At 40.1% G+C, this 17,623-nt stretch overlaps 1 long non-coding RNA gene across 2 annotated transcripts; it reads left to right on the forward strand.

Annotated features, from left to right (window-relative positions):
* The first annotated feature begins 2 nt into the window (after positions 1 to 2).
* LOC309862638 lies at positions 3 to 13,202 on the forward strand. Of its 2 annotated transcripts, XR_014310619.1 has the most exons (4): positions 6 to 197; positions 761 to 895; positions 6,295 to 6,353; positions 13,075 to 13,202. It is a non-coding gene; the product is annotated as an uncharacterized lncRNA (long non-coding RNA). The 2 variants fall into 2 exon arrangements; XR_014310618.1 differs by lacking the exon at positions 6,295 to 6,353 and having other exon boundaries at positions 3 to 202.
* Positions 13,203 to 17,623: the final 4,421 nt, after the last annotated feature.

Below are 17,623 nucleotides of genomic sequence, written 5' to 3' on the forward strand. Positions count from 1 at the left end.
CCGGTGTCCGCGCCCCCGCCGCCCGCAGAGGCGCGGGCTCGGGATCCTCCTTCCTGCCACGGCCCGGGGGATCCTTCAGGGATCGTTCCCTCTGTGGCCCGGCAGTCGTCGGCCACCGTGGCTCTCATCGCGTGCGGCGCCTGGCTCCTGCCGGCGGTTTTGTCACCAGGTGGCAGGGCTGGACACCCTGCTCAGAAGTAAGGTGGGAAGAGATGTGGGGAGGACGGAGAGTGAGAAGTGCAGAGGAGAGAGAGGGAGCGAAGGGACGTTTTCTCCGGGCTCTTTCCTTCAGAAGCCTTTATCTCAAGACGGGAGTTCAGGTGACTCTCCAAAACCTGGGAGGCTGAACTTCTGTTGCATCTCCGCTTGCGTTTCTGTTCCTGGGCCCAACGGCCCTTCTTCCCTGTTAGCTGCAGTTTTAATTATCTGGACAGGTCCCTGTTGGAGTCACCCTTGCCTCCTCCAAAGATGACAAAGGAGAGAAACTCAGCTGTGGGGAGAGAAGGAAGACCCTCTGGGCCTTTGTGCTGCTCTGCCCCTGCACTTCCTGGTGGGAAATTATCCACAATTTGCCTCCGTCTCCTCCACCTTCAGGGGGCATTCTCCTTCCCCTCAGCTGTAGACCTAATATGGATTTATGGCTGGGAACAAGCTGGAACATTGGGGGAAGCCTTTAGGAGCGCATTGGTAGAGCAAGAGACAAAAAGGGAATATGTTAGTAGATAGACTGACTTACAAAATATGGCTGGCTCCTTTCCAGTTTGTGGTGGCTCACAGTTTCCAAGAGCTACAAGGAGCTACCAGTGGAGGCTTACCAACAGGTGGATACATCTCTGCCCTTGTAGAACTTCTAGTCTAGCATGGCGTGGAGACAAACATCCAGGACAACTACCTGGTAAGTTAGTAAGTGGTAAGTGCTTCCTCCTCCAAGTGCTTGACCCGTGTCAACTCCTTCAGTTGTCACAAGGCCTCCAGGTAGGTGGTGTTATCTCCATTTTACAGGAGAACATTGAATCACAGAGAGGTGCAGAAATCTGCCCAAGTTTCAAAGCTAGTAAGTGGTGCAGTGGGAATTTGTATTTTGGCTTCAGGGGTGGGCAAGAGGGCTCAACTATGGCTCAAGCCAGAAAGCTGTTGCTATAGTTCAGTTAAAGACAGCATAGCATATGTAAGTATGTGCAGGGTTGGGGTGGAGTGGAGATGGAGAGATGTTGATAGAGTCAAGAGATCTAGGTGATAAAATCTGTAAGACTTACTGATGGCTTCCAGGCTTGTGGCTCCAGCAGCCTGAAATTTGGGCAGGGGTGCTGAGAGCAGGAATATTGAAAGAGCAGCGTATTTCTGGGAACAAAGATAAGGAATTCATTTGGATGTTTTGCCTCCCTTCCTAGCTCTTGGCCTATTTTCCTGTGGCAAAGACCTTTTTTTTTCTCCCCAGTCCCTGATGTCCTCACATTCATCTGGGTTCATCTAAATCAACTACCTCCGCACCCCCCCTCTGCTGGTTGGTTGGAAATAGAATTTCCCTATCCTATAGGGATAATGGTTCATTATCATTATATAAGTTCTGACTCCGGGGTATGAGATTCTCTTCTCTGGTTGACTGACACCCGAAACATCTATAGGTTTCACTGGAGACACATGTGAGCCCACAGGGAGTCATCTTCCTTCTGATTTCAGCTCAACAGTCATCAGGGAATAAAACTCAAAAAGTCAATTTCTTCCCCACTGGTAGTGATGGACTTGCTCTGGTCTACTGTATCATATCTGGTTCTCTTTCATGACTCATTTCCAGATATGGAACTAATACCTTGTTTCCCAGAGGGTAACCACCGCTTTCTGGAGGGGTTCAGCCAACCAGAGTTCATTTCTTCACAAATTTGTTTCCTAAATCAAATACTTGGCAACTGACAGTCGTAAATCCTGGAATAGATCAACAGCCTTCCTCTCACTTAGCACTAATATCTTCAGCATATTAGCCATAGCTCATGCATTCCCCGTTCTGTCTTGATGAAGAGCCCTGAAGTGATTGTAGTGATGTAATGAAAGAAATGAGCTAATGCCATAAAGGTGTTTGAAAAACAAGGTGGATTCAAGAATAGCTAGAAAATTAAGTATGCTATTTGGTGCAGGAATAGTGAGATAGAACCATGGAGCGACCAGAAAGCCCTCCAAATAGACACATGGATCTATGGGAAACTAGTTTTAGGGCAGGAGTGATAAACCAGCAGGGATACATAGACTATTTAGCAATTAGCTTGCCATGCCAAGACAAAACAGGTGGTTTAACAGGCAAAACTTGTAGAAGACAATTTAAAAGAATAGTTTTATTATCTCAAGATGTGAAGAATATATTAAACAAAACTCAAAAAGAACAAATCATAATGGGAAAGATTAGTAAAACTATCTATGTTAAGATATTAAACTTCTATACGATAAAGAGTTGACATTAAAAAGATTCAAACCAGGATGCCTGGGTGGCTCAGTCAGTTAAAGCCTCTGCCTTTGGCTCAGGTCATGATCCTGGGGTCCTGGGATCAAGCCCCACATCAGGGTCCTTGCTCAGTGGAGCCTATTTCTCCCTCTGCCTGCTGCTCCCCATGCTTGTGCTCACTCTCACTCTCTTTCTCTGACAGAAAAAAAAAAGAAAAAAAAACATGAAATCTATTAAGAAAAAAAATAAAGCAAGCCACGGACCAAGAGAATGTATTTGCCTACATCTAGCTGTCAAAGAATTAGTGCTTGAAAAAAATAGAACTGTAAAAACATTAATTTTTAAAATGTATAAATCAGGGGCCCCTGAGTGGCTCAGTGGGTTAAAACGTCTGCCTTCAGCTCAGGTCATGATTCCAGAGTCCTGGGATATAGCCCCACATCGGGCTCTCTGCTCAGCAGGGAGCCTGCTCCCCCCCCCCCACCTGCCTCTCTATCTACTTGTGATCTCTGTCAAATAAATAAATAAAATCTTTAAAAGTGTAAATCAGTAGAATGTGGGCAAGGGATAGAATCCAATTTTAAGAAAATCATGAGACATTTTGTAATTTTAAGGGAATTAATTATTGCGTTTATGTATATGTGAATTACTCTAGAATTCACTTTACAGGAATGCCTTGTGTATGTTAAATTACTTATTACAAAGTGACTGCCTTCAGCCTTCCTATCCACTTCTGACCAGCAATCATTAACTTTTCCTTTCTGCTGTCCCAATTGCTCTGGACTGAGGGTGCCACCTGATGGTTAGATCTTATGGAAGTCCTCTCTGTTGTCTTACAAATAGTCTTTTCCAAGTAACTTTCTTTTTCAATTTACTCCTTTCCTCTTTTCTCAAGTGTTTTTCATATTTACAGATAAAATACATATATCTGATCCTTAGCCTCATAGCTAGAATGTGTGATTTTGAACGTCTTTGACCAGGTGTGGTAAAGGGGGTGGCAATAGTAGGGTCAGTCTAGAGGTGTCAGATTAAAACCATCCACGCGATGTGAGTATCCAAGAGAGCTTGTCTGGTCTCAGAAATCAGTGTGAAAGTGGCACCAAACCTTCTGCGCTTCGGTGAACCTTTGGGGGCCCCTTCGGGGTCAGGGGCAGACTGGGTTGTAAATGAGGGTAATCATGTTTGAAAAGGAGAGGGGCATGGAAGTTAGGTCCTACCATCGCTGATGAAGTGGCTGCATAGAAATACTCTGGCTAACTTTTTCAGTCATCCTCCACCCGCTAACACCCCTGGGTGCTAGGTTAGCCTTCAGGTGCAGACACTGGTCTCTTAGAATTGGGGAGATCCTGCAAGCTGGTCTGATTCCCACCTGTGGGAGTTCCTAACTATAGTCTGTGTTCCCTGGCCTCTCAGCCTCACTGAATAGACATTTTCATCCTCCGTTTACTAAATGTGCCTGTGCTTAAACACTACTCCTCAAGACAAATGAAGGATACTCAATTTTATTATTTCATTCTTAAAAAAAAGAGATCTATTTATCTATTTATTTGAGAGAGTATACACGTGCATGTGCACACAAGTGGGGGGAGGGGCAGAGGGAGAGAAAAGGAAAATCCCAACCAAACTCCCCACTGGGTGGGGAACCCGAGGTGGGCTCATCTCACCACCCATGAGATCATGACCTGAGCTGAAATCACGAGCTGGACGCCTAACTGATTGAGCCACCCAGGTGCCCCGTTTATCTCATTCTTTAGTTATTAGTATTGTAGTATAATTGCCCTCTACTGTTTTTTTGGCTAAAATGTACAGAGAGTACCTACATTATGATTACAGGGAGTTTTGTGAGCTGGCGTGTGGCCCTCATCACCATTTATAACATTGCATTCTGCCTTTCAAACCACAGACTTCCAAACGCACATTTGGAACACAATCCGTTTGTGAGTTGGGAACCCTCTGTATTAATGTCTGCTGGCCCAGGGCAGCCCCACAACCAAAAGACATGTGGTTTAAGGTTCCTGTAACAGCCGGTTCATTTAAATAATGTCTGCTGGAGTTCAGTTCAGGTTCTCAGGTTTCTGGTTAATTTGGAAGAGGGGCGGCGGCAGAGTCCCAGTGTTCAGACAGCATGTGTGGGGCGCCCCACTCCCTGTAGAGGGATGACACATTCCTGCTTTGCGTGATTTACCCGTAGGTTTCAGGGTTGAGCCTCTTCTGAGGGCAAGCTTTTAAGTTCTGTTGAACAATTGATCTTGAAAAAGAACTGCTTTTAAAAACCAACTCTGCTTTCCAGGTTGGAAGTTCAGCTAGGGTCATTCTCATTTACTGAGTACAGGGGCTCTCTCAGTAGGAGGGAAAACCACATATGAGTCCTTGATGGGGCTCCTTGCCCTCCCCTCTCCTTGTTTTCCTTTCCTGGTGTCTCCTTTAAGATGTCTCCTCTTCAGTAAGTAAGAAGCCAGACAAGCAAGCCAGTCTTTACCGTCCTAACTATAAAAAAAAAAAGGTTAACATTTATGAAATGCCCACGGTGTGCCAGGCCCTGGGCTAAGCACGCTATGTATCTGGTGTCATTTCCTCTTCAGAATGAGCCCCAGTGACAGGTATCACCGTCTACATTTTACAGATGAAGACACTGAGTTAGAATAAGGGCATTGCTTTATCTAAGAATGTATAGCAGCAACCACTGTTCTCCTGGATCCCTAATCGCTGGGTGTGATGGGAGGCTTTATTGGGGGTGACCCCAGGAAACTTGGTCCTGGAGTGGAAGTTGTATTTGTCATTTCTAGTTGAGACCAAGGACCTGCCATCCCAATTCCTACACTTGAGGTTAATTGCCAAGACCACAACACACCCGTGTTCTGCAAAAGTCAACATGCTCGTGGAAGAGAAATACAAATGTTCCTTTTTTCCTCTTGACTTCAGATATTTGTCCTCCTTGGGGGCTTGAAACAAGATCAGTCACAGAAGCAAGAGGACACACAAGTTACTTTTTGCTGGAGGTTAAAGCCCTCCAGGGGGCACTCCTGGTGTTACCAACCTCCCGGCCCACGGCCCACGATAATAGCTACAGCTTTTAAAATGCCTGCTAAGGCCAAGCACTTTCTTTATATGTAATCCTCAACCTACCCTCCAAGATAGGTGTACTATTATTATCTTCATTCTATAATTAAGGACAGTTAAGATCACTTCCAAGCCATGGCCTCTGCTTATGATGCCTTTTTCTTTTCTTTTCTCATTTGAATCTGCAGAAGTCGTCCCTCCCTATCCCATCCAAAAGCCTGACCAGCCCTGTTCTCTCACCAGACTCTCCCAGATCTCCAGTGGGAATACATTTCTTTCAACCCTGCGCAGCACAGCTTTTCTGTTTGCCTCTATTCCGCACTGCCTTGTGTTCTAGGCGCTGTTACGTACATCTCTATGAGCCGCCAGCTGCAAACACGGGGGTATCAGAGACTCTGTTCTCATCATCTTTTCCCCACTGCTGTGTCTAGCACAAACCCTGGCCTGGGGCCAGATTGAATTGATGGTGTGGTCCCAGTTCCAGGTGCTCCTGCGTGTGCCTCAGGCGTCTTCCTGGCTTATGGTGGGTGACTGGGGACAGGTGGATTCCCTCAGTCTATTGTCTATTGTCCTTTGGGGAAGAAGGGGCTGTTGTCACTGTGTCCGCAGCCTTTTGCTATCTACCCATAACAGGACCATTGAGACCTCTGCACACATTTGAATATAAACTTAAAATACAAAAAAAAAAAAAAAAAAAAAAAAAAGAAAAAAGAGGCCTAAATTGTGCCCTTAACATAATTCCATGCAGTCCAGATATGTATCTACTACTATTTATTTTATGATGTGTCTTTGTTAATCAGAACGGGGACCCACTTTTGCCAACACTTAGAGATGCTGAGATGTGAAAGGGGGAAGGAAAGTAATGTAAAGGGTAAGGCCTGGGTCTATTTCTTTCTACCTGTTACCTTAGTCTTGTACTGAAGGAACATAAATTTTCGTGTCTAACCACATAACTGCTAAGAATATGTGTCACACATGGGTGTTGGAGATGAATTGTTGTCTAGTTTATTCTGTAAGTGCAGTAATCCTGACACCTTATGTAAATAGTTGAGATAGTGTGTGCATGGAAATAAAACATGTATTTACTATATTCTAGAATATCAGAAAAATGGAATATCAGTGTTTTGGATTGTTTGTTGTTGATTTCGCTTTTTCTCTGGGAAGGATTTCAGTTATTCTAAATTGCCAAATGGTTAGAAACAAAATTTTTGTGCTGGGCATGTTGTCTAATAACTTTTTAAAACTTAGGGGCACCTGGGTCGCTCAATGGGTTAAAGCCTCTGCCTTCGGCTCAGGTCATGATCTCAGGGTCCTGGGATCCAGCCCCACATCAGGCTCTCTGCTCAGCAGGGAGCCTGCTTCCTCCCTCTCTCTCTCTCCCTGCCTCTCTGTATACTTGTGATCTGTCTGTCAAATAAAAACAAACAAACAAACAAACAAACAAAAAATATTTTGTGGTGCCTGCTTGTCATGATCGGCTAAGCTTCTGACTCTTGGTTTCAGCTCAGGTGTGTGAGATATTGAGCCCCATGGCAGGCTTCGTGCTCAAGGCAGAGTCTGCTTAAGATTCTTTTCCCTTTCTGTCTGCCCCGCCTGCTCATGCTCTCTCTCTCCCAAAATAATATAAATCTCAAAAAATTAAAAAAATTAACATTTTGTTATAAAGTTACATATGTTTAATTTTTACACTACGCACATTTTGCTGGGTCTCCAAAGAAGGAAAATTTTGGAAGTCATCCTGGATACAGTAGTTAGAGGGCAATTTAGGGAATAGCTAGACTTTACTGGTTTAAAATTTTCCTTCATCATATGAATATCCACCAAAGTGGCCATAGTTTTGTGGACGACTTTCAGCGAATAACTCAAAGGATGTTTTATCCTTTTAGAAACATGGAGAAATACAGAGACAGACTGACCCAAGAAGAAAGTTAGGGATAAAGAGAGACTTGGTTTTTGATAGTGGTGAACTCTACAGGAGTGAGTATTTCTAGAAAGCCTGTAATGTGAGAAAAGAAGGAGGTCCAGGAATATACTTGGTAATTAAGACAACAGGATTTATAATCAAACAAATTTGGCTTCAAGTCTCAATTATAACACATTTGTGTGTCACCTTAAGTCTTGGGACCTCTGACTTTTTTCCCTAATGGACTTAAAATACAATTCACATGCTATACAATTCAGCATGAATCAAAACACTCAGGGGTTTTTAATATATTTACAAAACAATGCAACTACTACTGCTGTCTAATCCCAGAACATTTTCATCACCCCAAAAAGAAACTCATTTTCATTAGTAGTCACTCCCCATTTCCTGCTTCCTTCTTCCCGTAGCAATCACTAATTTCTTTGTGTAGATTTGCCTGTTGTAGATGTTTCATATAAATGGAGTCATACAGTTTGTGGCCTTTGTGTCTGGCTTCTCTCCCTTAGCATAACGTTTTCAAAGCTGATCTATGTTGCACTATGTTTTGGTACTTCATTCCTTATTATGACTAAATAATACTCTTTCAATGGTTATACAACTTTTTGTCCATCTACTACTCATCAATTGGACTTCTGGGTTGTTTCTCCTTTTTTGGGTATTATGAATAATGCTGCTGTGGAAGTTCATATAAAAATATTTTTGTGGATATATGTTCTCAATTCTCTTTGAGTATATATTTGGGAGTACAGTTGCTGGGTCATATGGTTACCCTATGTCGAAGATTTCGAGGAACTGCCAAACCGTTTTCCAAATTATCCCATTTTACAACCCCACCAGCAATGTATGAAGGTTCTGGTTTTTCCACATCTTTACCGACAGTTGTCATTATCTGACTAGTTGATTTTAGCCATTCTAGTTGGTGGGAAGTGGTATCTCAGTGTGATTTTGATTTATGACTAATAAGGTTGAACATCTTTTCACATGATTATTGGCCATTTGTATATCTTCTTTGAAGAAATGTCTAGATCCCTTGCCCATTTTAAAATAGGCTCACTAATCTTCTTATTGTTGAATTTTAAGAGTTCTTTGTATATTCTGGATACCAGTTCCTTATAAGCTATATGATTTGCAAAGATTTCCTCCCATTCTGTGGATTTTCTTTCTATTTATTTTTTGACAGTATGCTTCAAAGCACAGAAGTTCTAAATGGATCTATATTTTCTTTTGTATGTGTGCTTTTGGTATTATGTCTAAAAAAATCATGACCTAATCTTAGGATGTGGAGATTTACTGCTGTTTTTTTTTTTTTCTAAGACTTTAATAGTTTTAGTTCTTACATTGAGGTTTTCATCTATTTTGAGTGAATTTTTGTACGTGGCTTGAGGTAGAGGTCCAACCTCCTACTTTTGTATCTCAATATCCCGTTTTCCCAGCATCATCTGTTGAAAAGACTATTCTTTCCCCATTGAATTATTATCTTGGCCTCCCTTGTCATAAATCAGTTACATAAATATAATGGTTTATTTTTGGATTCTCAATTCTTTTTTTTTTTTTTTAAGATTTTATTTATTTATTTGACAGAGAGAGATCACAAGTAGGCAGAGAGGCAGGCAGAGAGAGAGAGGAGGAAGCAGGCTCCCCGCTGAGCAGAGAGCCCGATGCGGGACTCGATTCCAGGACCCTGAGATCATGACCTGAGCCGAAGGCAGCGGCTTAACCCACTGAGCCACCCAGGCGCCCCTGGATTCTCAATTCTATTCCTTTGATTGGTGTGTCTATCTATCCTTGTGCTAGTACCACTTACTGTTTTTGATTACTATAGCTTTGTATGAAGTTTTGAAAATGGAAAATGAAAGTCTTCCAACTTTGTTTTTATTTCCCATGATTATCCTAGCTATTTTTAGTGCCTTGTATTTCCATAAGAGTTTTAAAGTCAGCTTGTCCATTTCTACAAAAAGGACAGGTGGAATATTGATAGGGATTGTATTGAATCTATAAACCAATTTGGTGGTAGTATTGCCATATTAACAATATTAAGTCTTACAATTCATGAACATAGGATTTTTAAAATTTGGTTAGTTCTTTAGCTTCTGTCAGTGATGTTTTATAATTTCCAGTGTATAAAACTTACACTGTATTTGTTAAATTTATTCCTAAGTATTTTATTTTTTTAAATTTTAAATGGAGGCATTTTCTTAATTTTATTTTTTATTTATTTTTTTTTAAAAGATTTTATTTATTTACTTGACAGAGAGAGATCACAAGTAGGCAGAGAGGCAGGCAGAGAGAGAGGAGGAAGCAGGACCCCTGCCGAGCAGAGAGCCCGATGCGGGACTCGATCCCAGGACCCTGAGATCATGACCTGAGCCGAAGGCAGTGGCTTAACCCACTGAGCCACCCAGGGACCCTTAATTTTATTTTTGAATTGTTCAATGCTTGAGTATAGAAATACAGTCTATTTATTTATTTATTTATTTTTAAAAAAGACTTTATTTATTTATTTGACAGAGAGAGATCACAAGTAGATGGAGAGGCAGGCAGAGAGAGAGAGAGAGAGGAGGAAGCAGGCTCCCTGCTGAGCAGAGAGCCTGATGTGGGACTCGATCCCAGGACCCTGAGACCATGACCTGAGCCGAAGGCAGCAGCTTTAACCCACTGAGCCACCCAGGCACCCCAGTTTATTTTTTTATGTTGATTTTGGATCCCATAGTTTTGCTGAACTCATTTATTAGTTCTAATAGTTTATTAGTGGATTCCTTAGGATTTTCTATGTACAGAATCATGTCATCTATAAATAGAGGTAGTTGATTTCTTCTTCCTTTCCAGTCTGGATTCTGGTGCTCTCTCTCCCTTTCTGTCTCTCCCTTCCTCTCCCTCTCCCTCCCCCTCCGATCTGTTCCCTCCTTTCCTGCTTCCTTCCCTCCCTGCTTCTTTTCCTCCATTCTCCCTCCTCCCTCCTCTCTTCTTACTTTCCCTCCTTTCTTCACTTCCCCCCACCCCCAACCATCTTTTTCCAGTAGGCTTTCTCAAGTGCTTTTCTGTATCTATTGATATGATCATGTGGGTTTTGTGCTATGTTCTATTAATAGAGTGTTTTACGTAGATTGATTTTCATTTTGTTAAACCAAAATGAAAGTGGGATGAGTCCCACTTGGTCATGGTGTATAATTCTTTTAATATGCTGCTGGATTGTTGAGCATTTTTGCATCTGTATTCATAAAGTATATTTGTCTATAGTCTTTTCTTATGATTTTTTGTGATTGTTTCTTGTGATTGTGATTTCTTGTGACCTGGTTGTGGTAATCAATTAATACTGGCCTCATAGAATGAATTGAGAAGCATTTTCTTCTCTTTTGCTTTTTTGGATGAGTTTGTGAATGAATGATGTTAATTTTTTAAATTTTTGCTAGAATTCACCTGCAAAACTCTCTGGGCTAGAGCTTTTCTTTGTGGGATATTTTTTGATTAGTAATTCAGTTACTTTACTTGTTATAGGTCTATTTAGATTTTCTATTTGCTCTTGATCAGCTTTGGAATTTGGTGTCTTTCTAGAATTTGCCCATTTTATTTAGGTTGTCTAATTCATTGGCATAAAACTTTTCATAGTATTCCCTTATAATCCTTTTTACTTTTGTAAGTTTGGTAGTAATATCCCTCTTTCATTCCTGGTTTTAGTAATTTAGATTTTATTTTTATCAGTCTACCTAAATTTTTGTCAGTTTTGGTGATTTTTAAAAAAAGATTTTATTTATTTGAGAGACAGAGACTGCATGAGAGTATAAGCAGGGGGATGGAGCAAAGAAGAGGGAGAAGCAGACCCCCTGCTAAGGATAGAAACTGGGGCAAAACTAGAACCTAGAACCCTGACTGAGTTCATGACCTGAGCTGAAATCAGATGCTTAACTGACTGAGCCACCCAGGCATCTCAATTTTGGTGATCTTTTTAAACAATCAAGTTTTAGTTTCTCTATTGTTCTCCTAGGTACAATTTTATCTATTTCTGCTCAGCTTAATCTGTATAATTTCCCATTTCTTCTGATTGCTTTGGGCTTAGTTTGCTCTTCTTTTTTTTTTAAGACAGAAGGTTAAGTTATTGATTTGAGATCTTTCTCCTTTTTTACTGGAGCATTTACAGCTATTTCCCTCTGAGCATTGCTTTAGCTGCATCTATTGGTCTTTGGTATCTGGAGTTTTTGTTTTCATTCACTTAAATTTCAAACACATTTAGGAAGGTATTGTTTAATTTCCATATATTTTTGGATTTCCCAAGTTTCCTTCTGTGATTTATTTCTAATTTCATTTCATTATTTTTGGAGAACATAGTTTGCATGATTTGGGTCCTTTTAAATCTATTGAGGCTTGTTATATGGCTTAACATATGGCCTGTCCTGGAGAATGTTCCCTGCGCACTCCTGTGGTGAGGTTAAGGATTTCAGGGCTGATCAAGGAAAGACAATAACTTGAGATGGCAGTATTGCACAATAGTATTATTGGGCCATGTTTTGCTGGGGGTTCCAGGAAAGGGGAAGTCCCTCCCAGCAGGAGACTGACAGAAGAAGAGGGAAAGGCAGGTCTCTGGGAAGAGGTGAACAGAGAAGAGCTTATGTGTCTAAATGGTGTCATTTAGTGGCAGAATGGGAGGATTGGAGTCAGCACCAAAGGGCAACAGGGGTTTGGGGACTTTTATGACCACAGGGTTTGTCTTACCTATGGCTAGTGGATATTTGGTACAGGTTTGGAGGGAATGCAAAGCAGGCAAGTTCGAAATGGTTAAAAATATTATTTTGGATATATAAGAATTGGAGTTTGGCTTTGAGCTAATGGTACTAATTTGCTGTGAAAAAGTAAACAACATAAGGGCCAATATACAGGGACCATCTTTTGCCCATTTATATAACAACATGAGAAAAATGTGTATTCTGCTGTTGTTTGGTGGGATGTTCTATATATGTCTGTTCAGTATAGTTGGCTTTAGTGTTGTTCAAATCTTCTATTTCCTTCTTGACCTTCTGTGTATTTGTTCAATCTGTTATTGAAAGTGGGGCATTGGAGTCTCTATTATTGTTGGATTTTCAGTTTCTCCACTTTGCCCCCTACTTGCACATCTCTCCTGCCTCTCCTTTGTCAAGATAACTCTTTCTCGTAACCTAAAAAGTTCAGGATTTATGGTGGTGGTCTGGCTCTTCTGGGTAGGGGGTAACTTTATTGGTTTGGGAGAACATTTCAGTTTAATTTTTATTTTCTAGACTTCCATCACATTCGATTATTATTATTTTTAGATTATCATTATTATTATTTTTTTGCACATTCTAATCCTTTATTGGATAAGAGTTTAATGCAGTTAGGCCAGGAAATACAATAGGGATCATGCTAGGCTTAGAATCTCTCCCTTTTCAATTTCAGTAGATAGTGAGTGTTAAGCTTGTTAACAGTACAAAAGACTAAAAAAGAGTATTGTGACCTCCCCTAACCATTTCCTAATATTCCTTCTTATTTTAAAGCGTGTAAATATACAGTGAATTTGTTGTCTCCTGTTAACTATTTTAATGCTTTAAAAGAATATATCAAAATCAAATGCTTTTCTCCTTTTCCCCTGTTTTTGGAACCCCTGCTTTACTGGCATCCTGAACACAATGTTTTGCCACCACGGAATTAGATACTACAAGGAAGTCTCCTTTGCTGCATAGACCTGGGTGCCAAGCATCTGGGGCATGACTACCACTTCCTTCTCCCATGCCTGTGTGGACGTCATCAAAACAATATATATATCCTCTTCCACCAAAAGTCTGTTCATGTCTTTTACTCATTTTCTAAGTACATTTTGATTTTTTACTGTTGAGTTTTGACAGTTCTTTATATATTCTAGATATAAATCCATTGTTAAATATGTGGTTTGCAAAAGTTTTCTCTAATCTGTAATTTGTCATTTCATTCCATTAACAGGTTCTTTTTTCCCTCTCAGCTTTACTGAGGTCGAATTGACAAATTGTGAGGTATTGAAGGTATACAATGTCATTATTTGATGTTTTTTAACAGGATCTTTTGGACAGCAAAAGTTTTAAATTTTGAAGAGTTTTTTTTTTAGTCTGTTTTTCCTATTATAGATTATGCTTTTGTTACCAAATTTAAGAACTCTTTGCCAAGTTCTAGGTCTTGAAAAAATACATTTATCTTGTCTTTTTTGTTCTAAAACTTTTACAGTTTTATGCTTTATATTTAAGTTCATGATCCATTTTGAGTTAATTTTTATATACAACATGGGGGTTTAGATTATTTTTATGTTTTTGCCCATGAGATATTCAATTGCTCTAGCATTATTTGTGGAAAGTGTTATCTCTGCTCCATTATATTACATCTTTGTCAAAAATTAATTGGGCATATTTGTATGGGTTCATTTCTGGGTTCTCTATTCTGTTTCATTCATTCATTCATTTATTCATTCATGTATTCCTTCACCAGTAGCACACAGTCTTGATTACTATAGTATAACAGTAAGCCTTAACATTCAGAAGGATAATTTTTCCCACTTTCTTCTTTTTTATTTTAAGATTTTTATTTATTTATACTTGAGAGACAGAGAGAGAGAGAGAGAGGCAGAGGCAGAGGCAGAGGCAGAGGGAGAAGCAGGCTCCCTGTGGAACTGGGAGCCTGACTTGGGACTTGATCCCGGGACTCCAGGATCATGACCTGAGCTGAAGGCAGACAGTTTAACTAACTGAGCCACTCAAATGCCCTTCTCCCACTTTATTCTTTTTCAGAATTATTCTGGCTCTTCTAGAGCCTTCACCATTCAATATAAATTTTAGAATAATGTTTTCAATGTTTAGAAAGAAGCTTGCTGAGATTTTGAAATAAGAATTACATAAAACCTATAGATCAATTTGAGGAGAATTGACATCTTTACAATGTTGACTCTTCTTTCTTTTTTTTTTTTTTTAAAGATTTTATTTATTTTATTTGACAGATAGAGATCATAGTAGGCAGAGAGGCAGGCAGAGAGAGAGGGAGGAGGAAGCAGGCTTCCTGCCGAGCAGAGAGCCCGATGCGGGGCTCGATTCCAGGACCCTGAGATCATGACCTGAGCCGAAGGCAGAGGCTTTAACCCACTGAGCCACCCAGGCGCCCCCAATGTTGAGTCTTCTAATCAATGAACATGGTATGTCTTTCCAATCTCGCATACCTTGAAGAAATCCAACATGCTTATAATATATTATTCTTTTAATACATTGTTGGATTTGATTTATGAGTATTTTGTTGAGAAATTTTGTATCTAAGTTCATGAGAAATATTGGTCTAAAAAATTTCTTTTTTCATGCTGTTTTTGTGGTCTAGTTTTGGTGTAGGACGAAACTAGCCCCATAAAATGAGTAGGAAAGGATGCCCTCTTCTATTTTCTGGATGGAATTGTGTAAAATTGGTATCCATTCTTCAAATGTTTGGTGGAATTTTCCAGTGAAACTTTCTGCGCTTGGACATTTTGATTTTTATTATTATTTTATTGTGAATTTATTTGTACCCTGAAGAATACAGCACTCAGAGAGACTGTGTCCAGGAAAGTCAGGAGAAATATGGGTCTCATTTAGTGTTACCTGTCATATGTGTTTGTGTCACGTTAGATTGTGAACTTCTTCAGAGTGCCCATAGTGTGTTGGTCATCATTGGAACCTCAGCACCTAAGATAGCACCTGGCACACAGTAGGTTGCTCAGTGTAAGATCGTTGAATAATAGAATGAATTCTCAGCCCTAGGATTATGCAGATTGGAAGCCTGATGTAGTTAGAGAAGACTAGTGAGGAGAAGGCAGCATGGAGGTGCTTGAGTCCTTCCTTGGGGGTGGAAAAATCTCTTTGGAAGAAAGGAGTAGATAGTATTTACAGCTCCATTTCTTCCATTTACCTGATTGAGCTGCTACTACCCAGACTCTGATCATCCACACCAGCTAGAGCAGCTCATTGTCCTCAAGAACTTGAAGAGTATGAGGAGCTCGTAGAGGAGTGGGGTATGTAGCGGGTAGGACTAGGGCTAGCTGTAGACTGGTGCTCTTTACTGCTGTGGGTGTTTCCTTACCCAGAAACAAGCTCTGAGAATTATATTTCAAAATTGAGGATGGACAGGAGATGACAGTGTATTGAGCTTAGGCATAGTTTATAGAGTATGAATTCTTTATTTAGAATTGAACAGTCTCAGGTTTACAGAAGTAATTAAATGGCCTTGGTCTCTCTTGAATTTCAAAAGCCACCCCAAGGTGTTTTCCACTTACTGTTGTTTCTAGTTGGCTAAGTGGTTTGTTTTGATATCCCTTTATACAGTTTTAGAAGATTTTCTGCCAGAGTTGCATTTGTGTGTGGGTGCACATGAGAGTACATACTATGCATGAGTAAATGAATAGGTTTTTAGGTGTCTTTCTACTGAGGATCCAGTTACTGAGTTCTAGTGTTTTGTTTATTTCACTGCATAGCAGAATGCCTAAATTGATTAAATAAATGATTTTTTAAAAAGAGGATTTATTTATCTATTTGAGAGAGAGAGGGAGCATGCATGAGTGGGGGTGCAGAGGGAGAGAGAAGGGAAGCAGACTCCCCTCTGAGCCCAGAGCTAATGCAGGGCTGGAACCCAGGACCTTGAGATCATGACCTGAGCCAAAGCCAAGGGTCAGTCACTTTAACTGACTGAGCCGCCCATGCACCCCAGTAAGTGATTATTATTACTCTGCATTGGGACATCTTGTGGCATTTAAATTCTTTGATTTTTTCTTCTAGCACCATTTGTATTAACTGCTATCTTTAGTAACTAAAAATTTTTTTTAGCACTCACCTATCACCCTCTGGGCCATCATGGGCTGCTTTTAAAAATATTTTATTATGTTGAATTGCTATTTGTTTCTGAACTAAATGTTGATCCATTGTTTTGTCATTTAAGAGTTTTGGAATTTTATGGATTATAAAAGCAGTGGACCTTATGTTAGGTTTACTGGTAGTCTCATACTAGAATAATACCTTCCACGTGATAATTCCGCAATACTATAGTTGATTAGTCAATATATAAAACTCATTATAAATACTGAATTCCTTAGTCTGTGTCCTAATATAAGATACTCTGGTGTAATTCACTGAAAGTTCTCTCCTTGAAAGCACCTTTGCCCTGATCCTAAACTCAACCTGAATGAAATACTCTGTTTTATATTTGAGTTAACTACTCTCTGTGTCATCCCTCGGCATGTGTACATTTCCCTCTTCACACAGAGTATTAGAATTATTTGTTTACTTGCCTTTTCCCCTTACTGGATTGTTCATTCCCTTTGGGCAGGATCCATCTTTTTTATGGTGCCTAATATAATTCCTAATTCAAAATATAAGCTGAAGGAGGAGAATCACTTTGTATCCACTACATAGAAGAGTGCCTACATGCAGGAAAGCATTCAGTATATTATCAAATGAATAAATTTTGGTGCTCAGTAAATCTTCAATGGGTTAATGGGTCAGTTTGTAGTTACCCAGTGTGCTCCATAGGCAAAAATCACAATCATAATCCAGAGTTAGTAACTGCATGAAGGATACATATGCCTGAATTTGTTTTTCAAGGTGGCCCTCTTCCCACATCAAGAACATTGAACACCTGATAGGAAGCAAGAGTTGAAAGGTAAAAAATCCAGTCAAGTTGCAGTTGGATAGGAGAGTAGACAATGAAGCGTGGAGGGTGCTATTAGAAAACATGGATTCTTTTTAAGCCTATGAATTTCAATACATCAATGTGTGCATGTGGATAGAAACTTTGTCCTCCACACACTTAGGAAATGCTACTCAAAGAAGTTTTATAGATTTACTCTTGTGCAACAAATAATTTCTCAAGTTATTTAGGAAAGAGAAGAGGAAATATATGCATAGTAGATAGGTAGTTTTCAGATTTTTGGACTTTTCTATTTCGGCAGATCGCCTGCAGCATTTTAGCAGTTTATAAACCGATCATGGATTGTCTTAGGAAATGCAGAAATGTAGTATCTTCTGACTACCTGCTTCCTTTCTTCAATAATGATGATGATGATGATGATGATGATGATAATAAATACATAGCTGATATATATTTGAACCATTATGCCAAAAAGAATGAAAAATCAAACAAAAAACCTACCTGCCCTGCCCCAACATGTCTCATTGGCTCATAGCTGCATCAAAGATGGTGCAAAGACAGGTGGTGGAAAAGTCCAT

This window comes from Mustela nivalis (genome assembly GCF_964662115.1).
Source record: "Mustela nivalis genome assembly, chromosome: 4".
NCBI classification, from domain to species: domain Eukaryota; kingdom Metazoa; phylum Chordata; class Mammalia; order Carnivora; family Mustelidae; genus Mustela; species Mustela nivalis.